The 15902-nt window shown below is 44.7% G+C and overlaps 1 non-coding gene across 1 annotated transcript; it reads left to right on the top strand.

The window, feature by feature from the left end:
- The first annotated feature begins 15325 nt into the window (after nucleotides 1–15325).
- On the top strand, nucleotides 15326–15432 carry LOC117129549. The gene has a single exon (XR_004453186.1). It is a non-coding gene; the product is annotated as a small nucleolar RNA R71 (small nucleolar RNA).
- The last annotated feature ends 470 nt before the right edge of the window (nucleotides 15433–15902 follow it).

The raw sequence follows: 15902 nt of genomic DNA, 5'->3' as shown, positions 1-15902 counted from the left end.
CTTCATATATGTTGTGCTATGGATTGTTTTATGATATTACAGGGAAGGATCCATCGATCTTAAGGCCTTGGCCTGATCAAATCCCCATGAAAGTCCCTTGTTCTTGTGTGGGCTGTTCATGGCTGAGATCACTATGATCTGAGCCGGTTCTTTTGAATCTGATTATGGGAATATTTTTCTTCTGAATTGTCATGAGTTTTCATGAATTTTATTTGGTATTCGGATCTCTTTTTAAAGGAGTCAGACTTGACATTTTTGATGATTGTTCTTGACTAGATTGGATCCGACCATGCAATGTGAATTGATTCGTGTTTTGTAATCTAACCTTGTGATTGTGTGTTTGTTTGTGTTGGATCCAGGACCAGAAATAGACCGTGGTAAGGGAAAAGCACCATGATCACCGCGGCCATGGGAAGATGTGTGGTGATTGGGTTGATTCTGAAAATTGTGTAATTATTGTAGCCTATTGTGCAACTTGTGAACTTATGCGATTCTTGTGTGTGATCTTTCTATTAGGATGATGAATGATGTATGAACCTTGGTTATTATCTATGAAATATCTATTTGCCCTAGTTGATGCTGGATTGTTTAAGTGTGAATGTTGGAACCTCAAAACTCTGAAAAAGACTTAGAATTATTTAACACTTGAACATGAATATGAAATATGGAACTGGTTGCATTGTTTGGTGAGGCCGCGGTCTGGTTGGATTGGGGAATCCAGGATCGGGTCTTACACTTCCCGTGCACTGTTTGGGTGATTTTGGCCCACGTGGGCTGTCTGTTCAGTACACACAGGATGACCGTGGGTGTCCGCCAGCACACACAGGACGTCCATGGCTGTCTGTGGCTGTCCATCAGCACACAAAGGACGTCAGTGGCTGTCCGTGTGTGTCCGTGTGTGTCCGCCAGCACACACCGGATGTCCGTGGCTGTCCATCAGCACACATAGGACGTATGTGTGTGTTTGTCAGCACACACAGGACGTTTGTGTGTGTTCGTGTGTGTCCGTCAGCACACAACATGACGTCCGTGGCTGTCCATCAGTACACATATCAGCACGCTGGTCCTTGGACTCAGCACGCTGGCCCTTCCCGTGGACTGTTTGGGTGATTTTGGCCCACGTGGGCTGTCTGTTCAGTACACACAGGACGTCCGTGGGTGTCAACCAGCACACACAGAACGTCTGTGGCTGTCCGTGCGTGTTCGTGTGTGTCCATCAGCACACACATGACGTCCGTGGCTGTCCATCAGTACACATATCAGCACACTGGTCCTTGGACTCAGCACGCTGGTCCATGGATTCAGCACGCTGGCCCTTCCTGTGGACTGTTTGGGTGATTTTGGCCCACGTGGGCTATCTGTTCAGTACACACAGGATGTCCGTGGGTGTCCGTCAGCACACACAGGACGTCCGTGGCTGTCCGTGTGTGTCTGTGTGTGTCCGTCAGCACACACAGGACGTCCGTGGCTGTCCATCAGTACACATATAAGCACGTTGGTCCTTGGACTCAGCACGCTGACCCTTCCCGTGGACTGTTCGGGTGATTTTGGCCCACGTGGGCTATCTGTTTAGTACACACAGAACGTCCGTGGGTGTCCGTCAGCATACACAGGACGTCCGAGTGTGTCCGTCAGCACACACAGGATGTCCCTGGCTGTCCGTGTGTGTCCGTCAGCACACACAGGACGTCCGTGGCTGACCATCAGTACACATATCAGCACGTTGGTCCTTGGACTCAGCACGCTGACCCTTCCTGTGTACTGTTTGTGTAAGACCCGATCCTGGATTCCCCAATCCAACCAGACCGCGGCCTCACCAAACAATGCAACCAGTTTCATTTACATATTCAAGTTCGAGTGTTAAATAATTCTAAGTCTTTTTCAGAGTTTTGAGGTTCCAACATTCACACTTAAACAATCCAACATCGACTAGCGCAAATAGATATTTCATAGATAATAACCAAGGTTCATACATCATTCATCATCCTAATAAGTAGATCACACACTAGAATCGCATAAGTTCACAAGTTGCACAATAGGCTACAATAATTACACAATTTTCAGAATCAACCCAATCACCACACATCTTCCCATGGCCGCGGTCCTCATGGTGCTTTTCCCTTACCACGGTCCATTTCTGGTCCTGGATCCAACACAAACAAACACACAATCACAAGGTTAGATTTCAAAACAAGAATCAGTTCACATTGCATGGTCGGATCCAATCTAGTCAAGAACAATCATCAAAAATGTCAAATCTGACCCCTTTAAAAAGAGATCCAAATACCAAATAAAATTCATGATAAATCATGACAACTCAGAAGAAAAATATTCTCATAATCAGATTCAAAAGAACCGGCTCAGATCATAGTGATCTCGGCCATGAACAGCCCACACAAGAACAAGGGGCTTTCATGGAAATTTGATCAGGCCAAGGCCTTAAGATCGATAGATCCTTCCCTGTAATATCATAAAACAATCCATAGTACAGTATATATGAAGAAAAAAGAGTAGAAGAAGTCAGAGTAAGGAGTGGCCAATCGATCCAAACCGGCCAGACTCACACGGCCATCATCTGCGGCCTTGTCCGGTTACTCTTGGCCACACCTCTCACCTTAGGAGTTCGGTCTCCAGGGGCGACTTCCTTCTCTCTCTCCTTTGCCTTCTCCTTGTCTTTCTGCCTCAAATCCATCCTCTTGATCACACGCCCAAACACACCAGGAACACTCAAGAACAATCTCTTGGATCAAATCGGCCAATCCAAGGTTTGTGTCTCTCTTTCTCTCTTGAATTATCTCTGTGTTTCTCTCTGTCTGAAAGTTAGAAAAAATCGACCAGAATGGCAGAAATGAGAGAGAGAGGACGACTTAAACTGTCCCCAACCGCCTGGGCGAACAGTTACCAAAAATCACATCCCTTCTTCCCAAAACCGACCCATTGGCGGTTTCTCCCCTTTTCTTCCTTTGACATATCGATCACTGAGCCTCAGCTCACACTCTGGAAGCTTGCTCACTCCCTGTCCCAAGCCTAAGACCAATTTGGTCGAACCGTCCTGCACCCGGACCATCGGCTCGCCGAGTAACCGTCCCGGACTCGTCCACACTGATCCGAACCAGAACGCACCGTTCACCGGATTGAGCAGACCTTCAGCTGTTCCCAGCTGAGTGAGCTAATCCACCAGCTCCTGTGAGCTGAACAGATCATGGTGAACTGAATACCAGCTGAACCGAGCTGATTGAATTCAAACCAACACTCGTCCAGCTGCCGAAACACTCACTCAACTCCTTTACCCTTGTTTCCATCGTATCCTGGTTAAGTCTCAGCTGACTGATGCCCTTAACCTTCATTCAGGGCCATGATACGCTTTTCTGAAGGTCTAATGACCTGACGGGTGCGTCTCCCCGCACCATGGCCCGTCCGGGCGATCCTATCTAGGTTCGGGGACATGACAAGTCTCCCCCACTAACTTGGGATTCGTCCTCGAATCCATGTTAAGTGTTTCCTCAGGAAGAAATTGTCTGTACCAATCCAGATACATAGCTTTCATTTTTGCTTCTGTTTCCCAAGTGATGAGGTCTTTACCATTGTAATCCCACACCACTTTGATCATGGGAACTGTCTTCTTTCTCATAGCTTTCTCTGACCGATCCACAATCCGAACCGGCAAGGTTTCCAAAGCCAGGTCCTTACCAAGGTCAGCAGGAATCTCGGGCAAGACAATGTCTTGTTCAGACAAGCATTTCCGGAGTTGGGATACATGGAACACATTGTGGTATGCATCTTGAGATATTGTCTCAATGATCCTGAATGGACCCAAGTACCTAGGATCCAGTTTCTTTCTTCCAGAAACCCCGGTCCTACCCTTAAAGGTAATCATCTTGAGATACACCAGGTCATTGACCTCAAACTCAAGATGTTTCCTACGCTTGTCTGCATAGCTCTTTTGGCGGTCCTGCGCCTCTTTCATCTTCTCTTTGACCATCCTGATCTTCTCAGTGGTCTGTTCTACAATCTCAGGACCCAACATGCTACGCTCCCCCACTTGGGTCCAGCATAGGGGTGTCCTGCATGGCCTACTATACAAAGCCTCATATGGCGACATAACAATGCTTGTATGGAAGCTGTTGTTGTAAGCAAACTCCACTAACAGTAAGTGTTTTTCCCAAGACTCTCCCCAGTCTAACACACACACGCCCTGAGCATATCCTCCAAGGTTTGGATTGTCCTTTCAGACTGCCCATCCGTCTGAGGATGAGAAGATGTGCTCATATTCACTATGGTTTCCAAGGCCTTTTGGAAAGCCTGCCAGAAATAAGATGTAAATCTTGGATCCCTGTCCGAGACAATGCTTGCTGGAACACCATGCAACCTCACTATCTCGTCTAGGTACACTTGCACAATCCTGTCGACCCCATCCCCTTTCTTGAAAGGCAGGAAATAAGCCGACTTGGTCAGCCGATCAACCACAACCCATACTGCATCTTTCTTATTCCTGGTCGTGGGAAACCCAGTCACAAAATCCATTGTGATGTGATCCCATTTCCATTCTGGTATGGGTAGGTTCTGAAGTAGACAACTGGGAACCTGATGTTCTGCCTTCACCAGTTGACAAGTGGGACACTTAGCCACCCACTCTGCAACATCAGATTTTATCCTCACCCAATGGTAGTACCTTTTCAGATCCCTATACATCTTGTTCAGTCCAGGATGAACTGAAAACTTAGACTTATGAGCCTGTCCCATAATCTCTTCTTTGAGTTCCTTATCATTAGGAACACTGACCCTCCCATTGACCAAGATGGTACCATTGTCAGTTGTCTGGTACCCGGTCTTGTCATTGGCGGCTACCTTCTTTAGATTCATCCAGGCCCTGTGCTTCCCTGATCCTGGTCAGGAGATGGGCCTGGTTCACTGCCTCCAACCCCAATGGCTCATCTGAACCAACCAAGGTGTTGAGGTTCAAGGACCTGATCTTCCCTTCCAGTTCATCCGCCTCCCTCTCAGATGACACTTCAGCCCTTCTGCGGCTCATAGCATCAGCCACTAGGTTAGCTTTCCCAGGATGATAAGCTATGTCCAGATCATAATCTGTAACAAACTCCATCCATCTCCTCTGCCTTAAGTTTAACTCAGGCTGAGTGAATATGTACTTCAAGCTCTAATGGTCTGTGAGTATTTGCACCCTGGCACCATAAAGATATGATCTCCATATCTTTAATGCAAATACTACTGCAGCCATCTCCAAATCATGGGTCGGATAATTACTGATATATGGTGTTTTATACATCTTGTATATATGCTTTTAAATTGGTTTTCAAGTCTTTATCGAGTCTTCCTATTCCTTTTGGAGTCATTACAGGTCTGGAGTTGCATTGGATGGGAGATGGACCAGCTGGAACAAAAGATGCAGAAAACAGTGCAATTTAGTGATTTTCACGCAGAACAGTCTTGATGACTGTTCCGAGTGAGTGTTCCAGCGGCAGAGATTTTTAAGGAAACTACAATCATTACGGGATTTGCCCTAATTATCCATATTTTCTCTCCCAGCCGCCTGTGGCTTTGATATATCATATTTTCTGTTTCTCTTTATCATTCTACGCTGTTTTGGAGACAAAGAACCAGACCTTAGAGTTGGAGACTTGAGATTATGCTACTTTGTAAAGGGAGAAGGCCATCTCTCTCGATTTAGAGAAGAACCCCCTGAACCCTATTACTTTATTTCAGTCATATTTCATGTTGCTTTATATCTCTGTCTCTGTGTTTTCTTGCTCCATGGCTGAGTAGTCAGCTTGCTTAGTCTAGGGTGTTAGGGTGTTAGATCCGTGAGCTTGACATAAATAAGTTATAAATCGATTGTCTTCATTCATTGTTGTTCTTAAGGCTTGCATCAAGTTAACCACTTAGTGCCTGATTCTAGGTTTAATCTATTCATCAAAAGTGTTATAGGTTGCTAGACATAACTTGAATGAGCATTGCATCCCTAACCAGCGAAAGTAGATGTTAGGGTGTTTTGTGAACATATCGGACTTGACCTCTATTGCTTGTTGTCGCATCTTGATCCAAACGAGAGTTTAGGTATCAAGATCGATCAGCATAGGGAGCAGTACCACGACAGTGGGCTGTTCTACTTGAGTGATCCGAGTTCTAGACTTGCTCTTAATTAAACTTGAATAATTGTTTGGCTCACACTTGTTTAACAGCCGATCAAACCACCCTAGGCTAGCATTTTTAATCATCTGAAAACTTTAATTCAATCTATTACTTGCTTGTTACGATTCCTCAACTTTAAAACCCCCATATTGTTTTAGCTTGATTCTGATCCCATAAAGATAAAGTGTAAGATTTGGTCTCTGTGGATTCGATCCTAAAGTGCTACATCGACATACCATTCGATTGTGGTAGTGTGCACATTAGGTTATTTGGTGTGCGTATACACGTAATATCAAATTTTGATACACTAAATATGAATCCTTGCTACTGCCAAGTTAACAGTTGTGATTATAGTACTTTAGATTCAATCCAGTGGACCAGTCTACACTTTACTCTTATAAATTTCAATATCAAGCTAAGAAGAAAATGGTTTTTCAATTCAATTGGTGACGCGGAAAACAAGTAAACTAGAGATTGATTCAAATTAACAAGCGGCTAGCCTAGGGTATTTCATTGGGTGTTGAGCGAGAGCCAAACAATTATTCAAGCGCGGTGCAGTGCTTTCTAGAACTCGGATCACTCAGCTGGAACGCCCCACTGTCGTGGTGGTGATCTCTTTGCTGGTCGATCCCATCATCTAACTGTCGTTGAGATGAGAAACGACTGCAAGCCTTAGAGGTCAAGTCCGATCAGTTCACTTACTACCCTAATATCTACTTTCGCTGATTAGGGATACTAAGCTCATTCAATACATGTCAAGCTATCTCCTAAGCGGTTAGCTAGGCGATGAACTTAGGATCTAACATCAAGTGATCAGATTAATGGAAGCCTTAAGAATAGTATGGATGAAGAATAATCAAGAATAGCTTATCTATGTTTAGCTCATATTTCAACACCCTAAAAACCCTAGGCGAGCTAGATCACTACTCAATCATGATGCAAGCAGTCAAACACATAGATACTGAATGAAATTGCATAATAATAAGAGTAGTAAACAAGGGTTCAGAAGGTCTTCTCTATGAGAGAATGGATTCTTCTCCCTTACAAGTTGCAGATCGCAAAAGCTAATAGTTCTCTCGTAAAAACTAGCGTAAGAAAATAAAATAGGATAGATGGCGTCTTTATATGGAGGCGCCAATAGGTAGAAGAGAAATTAGGGCAACAAGGCCTTAATTCCCGAAAATAGAAGCTTCCTTATTTGTCGGGAACAACCTCGGGATCACTCCGTCTGCTTGTTCTGCTTGAGAACAGTCTCGGGACTGTTCGTCTTGAGTGTTCTACGCAAAATCCTCCAAAAGGATAGCTTCTCTTCAAGCACGCTCTCTTCATTCTTCTACCAACTCCAGACCTGTAAAAGATCAAAAAGGACTAGACTGACTCAGATTAAGGACTCGAATCAATACAAAAACTCCTATACAATGATGTGAAAAACACCATATATCAATTCCCCCAGACTTAGATCCTTGTTTGTCTCGAACAAGGCAAGTATCAAGAACAGGAGAAAAGTTTGAAAGTGTGGGAACTCGCTTATTCTCAGCAACCATACTCTTACCACAAATCTCTGAACCATACAAGAAGTAGATTAGAACCACACACACTTACTGGAAACCCCTGATCGCTGTTCACAGATCGGCTCCTTACTCTACATCTTGACCTGAAAAAGTGACACTTTCGAGACCAAACTCCATTTGTTCAATTAGAATTTGCGTGAGCTTCTTGTCATGGGCGCTACTCAGGGTGGACAGTCTAGGTATGGAACAGGCTTTTTAATGGTGGAGTTAAAAGTGTTTAGGGGTTACCGATTTCTTAGAGGATGCAGGATATCGCACAAAATGGCAAGAGAGAACGGATCCATTGATGTCCACAGCCTCTACTCGTTTTTTGCTCTCTCTCGAACGGTTGCTCTCTGTTCTGGAACAGTCATCAGACTGCTCTACTCGCCCACTTCTATGTTCTCCGACAATTATCCTAAACTCTTTCTTGGCTTTCCCAGTGGCTCATGTTCCCTTGAACTCGTCTCCTTCTTCATCGTCAAATGCTAAAAAAGAAAGGTGAAATTTTTTCTTTTTTTTTTTTTTTTTTTTTTTTTAACACATAGCATGAAAACAGAGATGAGGTGACGAAGAAGGAGGTAGCATGTGATTTTGAGAAGGCCACTGGTGGATCCGATTCGCATCATTCTGCTATACTTGCACGATCCATTAGTCATGGAGCAGTTGGTCCCTTGATCTGCTTGTTCTCCTTTCTGATTGAATTTCTGCAGCAGTAACGAGTAAGAGGCTGCGTTGATCCTTTCCTCTCCAACCTTTTTGCACATATCTGCACATATAACACTGAAAAACAAATGCTTGAAGTTGGAATGAAAGCTAAGGTACAAGGTGGGAACTAGCTAAAGATGAGCTAGCTACTCAGGAACAGCAAGATGGATATAAAGGATAAGAAGTCCTGAGTATAGGTCTCGTTTCCCTGATCTAGTACCCATAACAAGAAGAATTAAAGTCCAGATTAGGTTCAGATATAGTGGAGTTGAGTCTACCCAGTGTAACCTGATCGGTGGAGAACTTCTGGAGTGTCGAATGAGGTAAGTCAGGGTGTTCCAGGTCCATGTGTGGGTCTTTCATCACTGCTAAGGTCACTGAATAAGAAGGTTAAAGCACGAGGTGGTTAAGAAATCATCACAAAATAAGGTCCTGATTACCACAATAAGTTTGACTGGACTGACTCGATCCTAGGGACTGACTCAATAAAAACATGGAAATCGTACAGAGTTTCTCCCCCAGACTTACTTCACACCATCCCTGGTTGTGAAAATAAATCGGAGGAGGCTAAAACACACCAAACCAAAAACAAATAGCAGGGAAATAAATAGTTCAGATGGATAAAACAAGGGAATATGAATAGTCCGTTTGGACTCAGTCTGAATCGCCGCTGCTGGAGTGGCCGGCTGTTCTCCGGTTCCTCGGAAGTCTCTCTTCCCTCGTTGAAGTTCCGGCTGGTTCTTTGCCTGGGCGCCTTGTTCCTTGCGTCGTCTGCTCAACCTGACTTCTGATGCAGCCTCCAGTGAGAGCTCTGAGGATCCTCTTCATGAGGCTGTTGTTTTTCTTCTGGGAGTCCACCATCCAACGTCTGTAGGCGTGGTCATCAGTAACATCCGTGAGGTCCTCTAGGTCGTAAGTACCATCAGCAGGTGGAGTTATGTCCTCCACATCATCCCCTGCCGCGTTCTCATCTGGGATTGGCGCTCGGGGGTCGACGCACAAGTGTTCTGCGTTTGGCAAGAACACTATGTTATCCAAGGTTGTGAAATCTGTTAACCCTGGAATAGGGAGCTTGCAGTAGAGAGTGATCCCGTCCTTGTCTGCGAACTTGTAAGTGCTTTCGTCGCGCAGGATGTGGCATGTGATCAAGTAGGCGGTGTCAATGTACTCAAGCTCAGGAACAACCGTGTAGGAATCCAGGTCGATGTTGAAGCGTTTGAAGAAGGGTGTGAGAACACTGCCGCAGCGGTCCTTCTTGTCTTCCGTTCGGACCATGGAATCCTTGCGCTCAGAGAGCATCGTGATGAGAAGGAATCCAGGGTTTGTTTTCACAGTCTGAATCGGTATGACTCTGTCTCTACGGATCTCATCCTCGAGGCCGGTGTATAGAACCTGCAGCTCTCCGTTTGTGACCTTGGAGGTGTGTTCCTTTGCGAATAGGATGTTCGAGACGATCTTGGCAATGATACGCAGAGTGGGGTTTCGGATTTGTGATTGATAATCCTTGCGAGAAGTGAACTTTCCTGTCGCAATGAGATCCCAAAAGGCGTTTGCTGGCGCGAACTTTTTGTCAACTGAGACCTCTCTTGGCGTGTCTGCGATCTCGAGTAGTTCGTTTAGATCGTGGAGAGAGATGGAGCAGAACTTGCCGTCAGCCATGAAGGAGAAGTAGCAGTTCTCGTATGTTGGCGCAGTTGGGTTCTGGTAAGTAATCTGAGCTGTTGCGAGCACTTGCCGAACCAAATCTGGGTAGAGAACTTGGGCTTGGTAGCAGAGAGGAGCGAGGCCCATGACGTCGAGCGTCTCGAACACATCAGACTCGAGACCAAGAGCAGCTAAGGTCTCCGCATGAGCAAATCGTGTGGGCAGGATCTCTGCTGCGAGAAGCCTGTTGTACCTTGCTGCGGACTCCTTGTCCCACCCCTCACAATTGTAGTCAAGGAGTAGTGGGTCATTGATGTTGTGATTATAGTACTTTATATTCAATCCTTGCTACAGCTAAACATAGATAAGCTATTCTTGATTATTCTTCATCCATACTATTCTTAAGGCTTCCATTAATCTGATCACTTGATGTTAGATCCTAAGTTCATCGCCTAGCTAACCGCTTAGGAGATAGCTTGACATGTATTGAATGAGCTTAGTATCCCTAATCAGCGAAAGTAGATATTAGGGTAGTAAGTGAACTGATCGGACTTGACCTCTAAGGCTTGCAGTCGTTTCTCATCTCAACGACAGTTAGATGATGGGATCGACCAGCAAAGAGATCACCACCACAACAGTGGGGCGTTCCAGCTGAGTGATCCGAGTTCTAGAAAGCACTGCACCGCGCTTGAATAATTGTTTGGCTCTCGCTCAACACCCAATGAAATACCCTAGGCTAGCCGCTTGTTAATTTGAATCAATCTCTAGTTTACTTGTTTTCCGCGTCACCAATTGAATTGAAAAACCATTTTCTTCTTAGCTTGATATTGAAATTTATAAGAGTAAAGTGTAGACTGGTCCTCTGGATTGAATCTAAAGTACTATAATCACAACTGTTAACTTGGCAGTAGCAAGGATTCATATAAAGACGCCATCTATCCTATTTTATTTTCTTACGCTAGTTTTTACGAGAGAACTATTAGCTTTTGCGATCTGCAACTTGTAAGGGAGAAGAATCCATTCTCTCATAGAGAAGACCTTCTGAACCCTTGTTTACTACTCTTATTATTATGCAATTTCATTCAGTATCTATGTGTTTGACTGCTTGCATCATGATTGAGTAGTGATCTAGCTCGCCTAGGGTTTTTAGGGTGCAACTGATTGTTCTGCTTTACACTTTCCTCTACACACTCTTCAATACTTGGTACCAACTTCTTGCTCGACCTTTCCAGTGGCTCCATGTTTCTTTTCTTTCTTCCCCTTCTCCATCACATTAATCTCGCTCAACATCTAAGCAAGCTGACTACTCAGCCATGGAGCAAGAAAACACAGAGACAGAGATATAAAGCAACATGAAATATGACTGAAATAAAGTAATAGGGTTCAGGGGGTTCTTCTCTAAATCGAGAGAGATGGCCTTCTCCCTTTACAAAGTAGCAGAATCTCAAGTCTCCAACTCTAAGGTCTGGTTCTTTGTCTCCAAAACAGCATAGAATGATAAAGAGAAACAGAAAATATGATATATCAAAGCCACAGGCGGCTGGGAGAGAAAATATGGATAATTAGGGCAAATCCCGTAATGATTGTAGTTTCCTTAAAAATCTCTGCCGCTGGAACACTCACTCGGAACAGTCATCAAGACTGTTCTGCGTGAAAATCACTAAATTGCACTGTTTTCTGCATCTTTTGTTCCAGCTGGTCCATCTCCCATCCAATGCAACTCCAGACCTGTAATGACTCCAAAAGGAATAGGAAGACTCGATAAAGACTTGAAAACCAATTTAAAAGCATATATACAAGATGTATAAAACACCATATATCAATTCCCCCAGACTTAGATCCTTGTTTGTCCTCAAACAATGTCAAGTATCAAGAACAGGGAGAAAGGTTTGAAAGTGTGGGAACTCTCCTATTCTCAGCAACCAAAAATCGGCTCCATACTCTTCATCTCAAACCTGAAAAAGCAACACTATCGAGACAGAACTCCCTACATTCATTTAAGAGTAGCGTGAGCTTCTCATCACAGGCATCATTCAGGGTAGACGGTCTAGGTGTGGAACAGGCTATTTAATGGTGGAGTTAAGAGTGTTTAGGGGCTACCATTTCATTGAAGAGGATGCAGGATATCACACAAAATGGCAAGAGAGGATAGATCCATTGATGTCCACAGCCTCTACTCGTTTTTGCTCTATCCGGTGCGATTGTTCTGATGACGGAACAGGCAACTGATTGTTCTGCTTTCCACTTTCCTCTACACACTCTTCAATACTTGGTACCAACTTCTTGCTCGACCTTTCCAGTGGCTCCATGTTTCTTTTCTTTCTTCCCCTTCTCCATCACATTAATCTCGTTTTTTTTTTTTTTTTTTTTTTTTTTTTTGATGATTGATATGGTGATGTGACGAAGAACGAGGTAATACATGATCGTTCTGAGTGCCGCTGGTGGTTCTGATTTCGCGACCATTCTGGTTCTCCACCCCTGCTCTTGCACAGTTCATTGGTTATGGAGCGGTTGCTCCCTTAATCTGCTTGTTCTCCTTTCTGACATAATTTCTGCAGCAGTAACGAGTAGGAGGCTGCGTTGATCCTTTCCTCTCCGACCTTTTTGCACATATCTGCACATATGCACTGAAAAACAAATGCATGAAGGTGGAATAAAGGCTAAGGTGCAGGGTGGGAACTAGCTAAAGATGAGCTAGCCACTCAGGATCAGCAAGATGGATAAAAAGGATAAGAAGTCCTGAGTGTGTTCTCGTTTCCCTGATCTAATGCCCATAACAAGAAGAATTTCAGTCAAGATTAGGTTCAAGTAAGGTGAAGTTAAGTCTACCCAGTGTAACCTGATCGGCTGAGAACTTCTGGAGAATCAAGTGAGATATGTCAGGGTGTTCCAGGTCCACATGTGTGTCTTTCGCCACTGCTAAGGTCACTGAATAAGATAACTAAAGCACGAGGTGGTCAGTGATCAACACAGAATAAGGTCCTAATTCCCACAAAGTTTTGACTGACTCAATAAAAACTGACTCAAATTGACCCAAAAGAAAAACAAAAGAAAGAAACGAGTTAGTAAACGACGAAAACCCTCCCTCAGACTTACTTCACAACGTCCCTGGTGTGAAAATAAATCAGAGAGAAGGAAAAAACAAGAATAAATATTTTTTTTTTTTTTGGGTCGAGATACTTACCTGAGTGGAGCAGGCGCTCCATGAAAATTCTGGGTGTTCTATCGTCAGATGATCGCCTGGAACAACCGCTCTTTTCAGGGGGTAGGTTGTTCCGTTTCTGCAACCCAGAATTTTTGAAGTATCTCGAATTTTTTTTTTTTTTTTTTGCTTTTTGACCTGAAACTCAATAAACTAAAACGAAAAATGAGTAAACAAAAACAACACCAAGTTATATTTACACTTACCAGTGGGTTGCCTCCCACCAAGCGCTTGGTTTAAGTCTCTAGCTTGACTTGGTGACTGGGATCAGTCGGGTTGAGCAGGAGGGCCTGTTCGAAAACAAGCTCCACAATCAGACATGTTCAGCTTCAAAACCCTGCTCAACAACCCTTTCACAGCAGCTTCCCCTTTCTCTTTCAGCTCATGTGTGAGAATAGCTCTGACTTTAGAGAACGGTTTAGAGGTACCCTTGCACTTTACCTCATACTCAATGGAGTTCTCATCACACTTGAGAGGTATCAAAGTCACTGTAGGATCTCCTTTGACCCTTTTCTTCTGGACTTTCTGTTTCACCCTTGAGTTCCCTCTGAATTTAGTAGGATCAGTGCTAGGATCTTCATCAAAGAACAGTCTGCTCTCACCCTTATCACCATGCTCCTTCTCTGGAACAACCTTCAGCTTTTCTACATCAAACACTGAGATGCGAGAGGCGTGTGATGAGGAAGATCTGGTGGGTACAGCCTTGTAGAAAACTTTCTTGTTGATGTTGGAGAAGCAGACTCTCTTGTTGGGCATATCGATGGTTGCTCCAACAGTAGCCATGAATGTCCTTCCAAATATCAAAGGCATCTCATGATCTTTGTTCATCTCAACAACCTGAAACTCAGCAGGAACAATGCATTCCCCTACTTGAACATGAAGGCTGCGGATGGTTCCATATGGGACTGCTCTGGAAGAGTTTGCAAAGGTCAGGGTCAACTGAGAACGCTCAACATCAGCAATACCCAAATCGTCTACAATAGCCTTTGAGATGAGATTCACACAAGAACCAGAGTCACAAAGAGCGTCTTTGAAGGTTGTTCCTGCGATGGAACATGGGAAAACAAACTTTCCAGGATCATCAACCTTAGGCAATACCTTCAGTGCTGGCGTATTCAGTGCTCTGGTATAGAGGACCTTGATCTCCTCTTGAGTCTCTCTACAGTGTTTAAAGAACTGGAGCAATGGACGAATCTGCAGAGCATCTTCGAATGCAAGTTCTTTAGGAAGCCTTCTCACCATCTTGTTAAAACCTATCAGCTGCTCTTCACTAATGGGATCCTTCAGATGTCTAGGTGGAATTGGATAGGGAACCTTGGGAACATAGACTCGAGATGGTGGAGTCTCAGCAGGTTCGCTAGGAGCAGTCACTCCAGAGCTAGCAGACTGCTCTGCTCTCTCTTCTGCGCCTGGAGCAGTCTCAGCGAACGGCTGCTCTATTGCATTACAGTGCTCAGTCCTAGGATTTTTATCAGTTCTTCCAGGGAGCGTCTCTTGTTGCCTCTTGACACTCTCAGCTGTTTGAGCAAGCTGAACATCGATCTTTCTCATATGGATCGCAAGATTGTCATACTTGTTATTCAGCTCAGTGAACATGTTGCCCATCCTGGTGTCAATTTCTGTGGTTACCTGATTCAACACCTTGGCCTGAACCTGCTGACCCTGCAACAGTTGTTGCATCATCATACCCAGACCCTTCAGCTCATCTGGTTGACTGTTCTCGGTAGCTGGAACAACATGCGGATTGCTCTGCGGTTGTCGTTGGTTCTGGTTCTGAATATGCCCGGCTGTAGGTTGCTCCATGCTGAAGACGTGTCCTTGGTTGTTTTTCAGTAGCTGATCAACCTTGGCAGCTAGCTCATCTATTTTCTGGGCGTCAGAACTGTTTCCTTTCTTGGAGCAATCACTCTCCTCTTTCTTATTAGCTGAGCTAGCAGCCATGTTCTCAATCAGCTTAAACGCTCCAGCAGTGGTTTGAGTCATGAAGTCTCCATTGCTCGCAGAGTTTAGAGCACCTTGGTATTTCCAGTCCACTCCATCATAGAAAATGTCCAGGATATAATCATCATCAAACCCATGGTGAGGACATTCTCTGCGATAGTCATTGAAGCGCTCCCATGCGTCGCAGAAAAGCTCATCAGTGAGCTGTCTGAAGGAGGTGATCTTGTTCCTCAATGCAGCTGTTCTCGCCTTAGAGTAGAAATGGCTGAGGAACGCTGATCGGACCTGTTCCCATGAAGTGAGAGAGCCGGTAGGGAGAGAGTTCAACCACCGTGCAGCTTTTCCATCAAGAGAGAATGGGAATAACATGCACGTGATGTAGTCTGGTGGAACACCATTCACGCGAGTGAAACTGCAGACTTTTTCGAAGCTCTCAATATGCTCCATTGGAATTTCTGTAGAGAGACCAGAGAACACCTTTCTCTGTACAAGACCGATCAAAGCAGGCTTGATCTCGAAGTCCTGCCTGGTGCAGAGTGGAGGAACAATGGCAGAGCGCGTAGTAGGGATGTTACGGGGGAGGTTTCTCTGCCCGATTGGAACAGTCTGCGCCTGTTGTTCCTGCTGCGCGAGAGCAGCCTGTTCAGCAGCATCCTGCTGAGCTTGGATGGTCTGCTGCATTTGTTGCATCTGCTGCTGCATGAGTG

Source organism: Brassica rapa, unplaced genomic scaffold (assembly GCF_000309985.2).
Source record: "Brassica rapa cultivar Chiifu-401-42 unplaced genomic scaffold, CAAS_Brap_v3.01 Scaffold0018, whole genome shotgun sequence".
Classification (NCBI taxonomy): domain Eukaryota; kingdom Viridiplantae; phylum Streptophyta; class Magnoliopsida; order Brassicales; family Brassicaceae; genus Brassica; species Brassica rapa.
Note: the sequence above shows the minus strand (reverse complement) of the source record. Positions and strands in the feature narration are given on the sequence as shown.